Raw genomic sequence first — 7,075 nt, forward strand, 5'->3', positions numbered from 1 at the left:
CGGGGCCGCCGCGGCTCTGAGGGAGGGAACCGGCCCCCGACCGGCCTCGCCTCACGCCGGTGCCCGGCTGGGAGAAGCGGGGCTCCTCCTTCGTCCTCACCGAGCCCCCCCCCCCCCCGGGAGGAGGGAGCCCCGCGGGCGGCTGCCTCCAGCCCCAAGGTTGGGGTGGGGGCGGTGGGGAGCGGGGTTGTGTCAGGGGAGAAAGGGGAAAGCTCGTTTTTGGGCAAAAAGTTGGAAGTAAGGTAGCCAAAGAGCGATGCCGGCTGTTGTTCTAGGCGTAGGGGAGCTGGGGCGGGGGTGCTGTGAAGTAAAATGCTGGTACAGAGCTGGGCAGGGTCTGGGGGTGAAGAGGGTTCCTGCTCCAACCCCACAGTCTTGACCAAGAGGGATCCTAATGCCCAGAGGGGTCCCAATGTTGTCTCTACATCAAGGCCCCTGGCACCTTCTCCTTCCTCTCAAGAGCAGCACAACAACGAAGCAGAAAGCCTCTGACAGAGCTGCCCTGGGTGGAAGCGCAGCTAGCATCCATCACAGCACGACGACCTGCCTCAGGGACCACCACAAGGGCTAAAAGATGGACCTGGCACCCCTGGCAAGCACAGCCCTGCTGCCAGCAACCTTCTGTGCTGCCTCGTCTTGATTTCAGCATGCAGGATTGAGCACAGGTGTAGAATTAGTGGTCTCTGCTGGCAATTTCATCATATAGAAAAATATATTAAGATTATGCCTTCTAGCATCAAGAACCTTTCAGGTCTCTTTGACTGCAGGAACTCTATATATAATACAGGTAGTTATGGTTTCATACTCACAGCCATACTGTAAAAAAAAATCCTTGGTTCGTGCTATTGTGAAAGCAAACAGACCTTACAAAAAGTTTGGGGCCCTTGGTGAAGGCATTGGTCAGGCAGAGGGGAGTTACTGCAATGCCCTGGGCCTCTGGTCCAAAGGAGGAGGGAAAAGCAGCAGCAGCTGCAAGAGATGGGCCAGGTCACTTGAGGCACCTCAAGGAGCATGGAGCTGCTGCCTTTGAGTGCTGTGTTGTCAGAGGAAGCTTAGGACAAGTCTCTTATTGCCTCCAAAAATGGTTTCAGGCAGGTACAGATAGGTCAGATTTAGTATTTCGGGGCTCTCTCTGACCAACATGCCATGGCTTGATGCTTTCTAAAGTGCTGCTTTCGAGTGCTAAGTGTTTTACAAAGGAATTGTCCATTTGGGGCCATGGATCAATTGTCAGCTTCTAAAACAGAAACTGGTATTCCCCAGTGGATGTCAATTACATGAAAAGTCCTAGCAATACTTAGGATTTGGCACTTTTACTTACTTGTATGTCTGTTGTGTTGCCTATTTCCCTAGCAGCCAGGCAGCATCATTAACTAACTCTGTTAAGTAAATAAATGACCAGAGACAAAGATATGCCTGAAACCCTAGGCCAGAAAAACAAACAGCACACTGCGTGTGATGGCATTAAAACCACACTGAATTTAGCTGTCTTTTTTTCTTCTGACCACTCAAAGCAAATAGTGGATATTGGGCTGAAAACAGAAGTGCTAAGTGTACGCAGGTATGCTGATGATAGAAAAGGACAATACAACTCAGATTACAAGTTACTCTGAGCTCTTTTCCTCAAGGTACCCTTTATCTTAGAAGAGGTGTCAAAATCTAATTAAAGCAGCAAAAATAATAGCTTACCTTTGCAACCTTAACTACGACGAGAGAGTGGAGAACACACCTTTCCTAAAACACAGCTTTTCTTAAATAACTTCTGTACCCCAGCTGACTGCATTTCCCCTCAGATACCACATCAGCTCACATCCACAGCCCAGCCTGCTCTCTGTAATACTTCTTGGAGGTGGTCACATGCTCTTGATTTTCAGTTTTTCCCAAGAAACTGTATTTCCCAGCATGATTGCTCTTAAAGAATTCCACCAGCCAAAACAAGCCTAGAGAGGCATAAACATACATTTTAAAGACCAGTACACTTCCACTACCTACTTAAAAACCATAGGAGACAAATTCAAGTGTCCTAAACTGGTAAAACATTGCATTTCTTCACTAAAGTTAAAAAATAAAATAAAATAAATTGATCTGAATTCTTGTTCTATATTCTGCACAGAAATATGGAACTAAGTACTAATTTTTAAATAGAATAAAGCACACTCGACCTTTTTACTAAGCACTTCAGAGCTACTTCTTTGCACGCTGAAAGTAAAAAGCAGTAGTAGGTGGTTCGATTCTAATGCTGCACGATGTGGCAGGTATGCTTGCAGCCCTCCAACTTTCTGTGCCACTGCTGTCAGGTTCTGAATTTCATTGGCACCGCGCTGTAACAGATGCTGCTCTGAGGATAGGTAAAGCCAATAGGGGCCACCGCTCTCAGATCTTGTCTCTAAAAGTGAGATACAAGTTAATACAATACTTTTGGCAGGATTTAATCAATAGGGAAAAGTGCCTCTGGTTTCACTCCAATCCTTTTAACTTTTGTTTCGAAGAATGTGGACTTGTATTATATGACTTGTAGCACTTACATGTTGTATAATTTTATTTAATAGCAAAGGATATTAAGTAAGATGTTGCAGAATGACACTGGAGGAAGATCTTTATTTCACAGTGTGAGAGAATCCCAAGAGTCAAACCAACCGTATGCTAGCATTGACTCTTCATTATCAAAGAACTTTCCTTCCACTTGCTCAGACAAGAAAGCAGATCTATTCTAGCTCCAAATCTATTTTTACCAAGTAAAAAAGACAACATTTTGTATTTTCACAGATACTTCAGTGACACGTACAGAACACTGAACAATGGCCTGCCATTTAGGCAGCAGCTCCATTCAATAAGCTTAATTAAACCACTGCCGTTGGTGAGATCATGCCCACTTCTTATTGTTAGCCAGACAAAACCAAAATTTTTGGAGGACTGACAAAATGCTATGTGCTGGTTACAAATATCTTTGGACTGAAAACATTTTTTATTAAAATGACAAAGCATCAACATTTGACTAGATTAGGCCCTCTTCAGAATCATTAGAAAAGTTGACTGTGTTCTGTAGATACCAGAGGACAGTGGGAAGCAATGCTTAGTAAGATCTGGAAAAACAGTTTATGGAGAAGTTTCAGTTACACAGTTTGCTTTGCCTTTGAATCCTTGCATGCACTGATGCAACAGAAAATGTCTAATTTCTTTTTTTTTTTTTTTCCAGTCCTCTTTTCCATACTGCTCACGGATAAAGAATGCGTACATAAATCTATAAAAACTTACTTTTTCAGTGCAAAGAGTATTTCAAAGAGACAGCAATCTTTCATTTTTAAAAGTGTCACTCCCCAACTTGTAGGAAATAAATAGTAAAGCCATATTCCCTGTCGTTTCTCCTCCTTCCTCTTAAGAGAAAATGCTTTCTATTTTTCAGCCCCCTCCTCCCTCCACTAGAATTAATAGAAGACCGTTTTTTCAAAGTGTATACTTCCAACAGCTTTTTGTTTCCTATAGGAAAGACATTTTCATTGAAATAGATTTTTTTTTTTAGAAACAAAAAATAAAAACATTGAACTATGGCATCAAGAAGTCTTGGAAATTTAACCACAGCCTTGCAAATTAAATGAAAACACCGTGGGTTTTGTGTTTGTTTTGTGTTTCGGGGAAAATGTTTAAAGATATACAAATAGTGACTACCTCTTTCTTGGAGGACAATCATCTCCTCTGGAGCAGGAACAAAATAAAAACCATAATTATTTCTCTAGAAATAAGGCAGAGAGAGCACACAAATGACTTTACATGTTTGGGTGGTAACAAAGATTATTTCAAATGCATTTTATTTAGGATGAAGCTCACATGAGGGGAGGCCTGCATGTTTTGAAACCCACATCCCCACAGCTAACTGAAAAATATTTCAATTCCCAGCAATTCGTATTTCCCTTCTATTTTCAAAGGAGAAACATTTAAATATAATCCTAGAAGACAAAAAAGCTTGTGTGTGGTTTCATCATTAATACATTGTGTGATCTCAACCAAATGAGTTAGGCAATCATACCTGAGTTTCTACATTAATGAGACAGAAATGTTAATTACTCTTTGAAAGGTATTTGGCACGCCTTGTAATAAAAGCATACACAGAGAGCACGATTTCGTTTTGTGTAAATTCCCAACGCTGCTTGTGGAGTATTTACTGAGAACCAACAATGAAAAAAGTCATGTTAGGAAAGGAGATGTGGTGCTTTCAAACTTGTAGCAAAAGACTGATGAGAAATCATTTTCCAATACAGATTTGTTCTTTTTGCACTAAATTTATGTAAAGCCTATTTTAGGTTTCTTTTGAACTTCTGCAAAACATTATTTTATTTTTTGGAATTTTTAAAGAGAGCAGGACCAGGCCCAATATCTTAGCAATATGAATCCAGTTCTGCCTCATACAGTTGGACAAATCTCATTAAAAAAAAAAAAAAAAAAAAAAAAAAGATCTTATGCTTGAGAAGCTCAGCTCAAGCATTGATTTGGTAAGAATTATGTTCATACTCATCAGTACTGAAGGAAGATAGATGTAACATATAAATTGTATATCATAATAACGTACTTCCACGTTCTCATCTTCCTAAAACACCAGCAGAAATTAGAACAAACTGGAAACCAACTTACAGCAACGTAACCATGTCACACTTTGCAGGCAAAACAAGAGACAGAAACCAATACTGCCAGTTCTGATGGATCTTTAAGAGATTAATGTGCACTCCCCAAAAAGAGCATTTCCAATTCCTTCCTTTGCATTGAGCCAGCTGAAAAACTGTTCCTTTTGCAAGGTTTGCTCTCAACACCACCAGCAGCTCTCATGCAGCAGCATGCCCAGGCCCCTAACGCAGGGGAAGCAGCAGTGGCACTCGGGGGAAGAGGAGGGGAGGATTCCTGCCCGCAGCAGGGGCTCAGGTGCGCTGCTTTTCCTCACTGCCCTGGAAGGTCTTTTTACAACAGCCAAAACCTGATTCTTGAGCTTCAAGTCTCTAACGCTCCTGAAAATTTCCACAGAATTACACACCATCAAAGCCCTGGGCACAGATCAATGGTTGTAATGCTGAATGCAACAAGGTAAGACACACGATCTGCAGGTACCTTTACTTTCAGTAATGAAGCTTAGATTAGGTGTCTGGAGATTCCTGACCTAACCTGGCTTAAAGTAATTTCATTCACTGATGTGTGACAGCAATTTGTAAGGTATTTTAACTGTTTGAACCAAAATTGATTAGCACGCTTTGAAAAAAATCTGTAGCGATTCAGTATCAAGCAAGTGCAGTGCAACAGAATACAGAGTGTGAGTGTAAGAAAATCAGAAGAATCCTGTTTCAAGACCCACTTAGATCTTAAAAAAATGATGTATCAATATACATCATAGGATTCACATGAGGAGGTTAGGGTTGGGTGTTTTTATTACGTTTATAGTTGCAGGAACACCAGCACCATACAACAAAATGACACTAAAAAAGTTGTGTATTTATTATTTAATTTAAAAGTACCTCATAGCCACTTCAAGATAAATTACATCCCTCCTCTGAGGAAACGGCTGAAGATCATTTAATAGATCCGGAAGGCCTGGGAACATCAAAAGATGAGAACAGCTCAATTGGGGTGCTTGAAATCTAGGCAAGGCTGAAAACAAAAATTGTATTTGTGGGAGTTGGGTTTTTATGTTGAAAGTACCAACAGCAAGATGAATAAAAATAAAAATAAAAATAAAAATAAAAATAAAAATAAAAATAAAAATAAAAATAAAAATAAAAATAAAAATAAAAAGCTACGTTTGGTAAATATTCTAGGCTTTAGCAAAGTTAGCCACTGGCCTCAAAACTAACTCAGCTCAAGTCCCCCTGATTCTCTGGAACTGTGAGACTGTGTGGTGCTCATTCCAAGCTGGCTTTCTCATACCTTCCTCCCAGTACATCCCCAGGACACAAAGCTGCCTTTACACCACCCCGCACACTAACGGATCGTTCAGATTACCATCAGGCTTGTTTTTTCACCTGGAGCCTAAGGTGTAAGGAAGCTGGTATTCAAAACAACGTGCCCTTCAGAGGAGCCAAGCAGAGCAGGAAGGAGATCGTCTTGGAAAAGTGTACACCGAGGAGGCACCAGCTTTGCACAACCCCAACCAGTACAGCAGGTAATCAGAGGGATTCAGGAACAGCCTCCCTTTCATGGAAAGACATTTCTGCAGGAGCAGGTCAATCAATTACTTTTCCTTTTTTTTTTTTTTTTTTTTAATAAAAGTTCCATTATTTCAGTATGACAAATATATTGTAGTTCTAAAGCAGTTGCACATTTTTGGACTACACTATAATCTTTACAAAATAACATAAGCAATTATGGTTTATTTATAGAAATATAAAAGCAAAATGTTTTACCTCCAAACATTAACAAAGTGTTTTGTTAATCTTAAATGATGATTCTTGTTTTGTCTCAATTTTCATTTTCACTTCAAAGGAGGTGTTGACAGGTTGTTTTTTATTCCAGTCCAGAATGAAAGCAAAATTTCCAAACATTGCTGTGTCTTTTGAAGCACAAACAATTCCTTCTCTCACAGCAACTACTGTTCTTTAGGGGACTGTAGTCTGCACGGATCCCAGTACAGACAGGCATTTGGCACAAGAGCCCAGGGTTGGAACACTTCCAGCCTCCCTGGGTGCTCCCTGTAGCTGTGCTGTCCCATCTAGATGGGTCCGTGGTGTCTCTTTGCCAGGAAAATATTTGACTATGTTCTGACAGAAAGGTGCAAAACATTCTCTGAGAGTTGGCTTCTTCATGGTTACTGGTACCTGATCCTTAGGAGAGGAATCTCTTCCTGAAGCAGTGGGAAGGAAACCACTTGAAATTAAATGATCAATGGTTTGTGTTAAAGCTGATAATATGTCAAGATTTATTGCAGTATGAAAGTCCCACATTTTTTCTTCCACTACTGGTACTTCATTCTCAGCTATAAATGTCACAGACATGCAGAGTTATCTCTGCTAGGATCATACTTACAAGGATGAATATAAAATCTTATCTGAGCTCCATTTATACTCAGTGCTCCATGTGAACACAACGGGGATGTCTCCTA

Source organism: Anas acuta, chromosome 11 (assembly GCF_963932015.1).
Source record: "Anas acuta chromosome 11, bAnaAcu1.1, whole genome shotgun sequence".
NCBI lineage: Eukaryota > Metazoa > Chordata > Aves > Anseriformes > Anatidae > Anas > Anas acuta.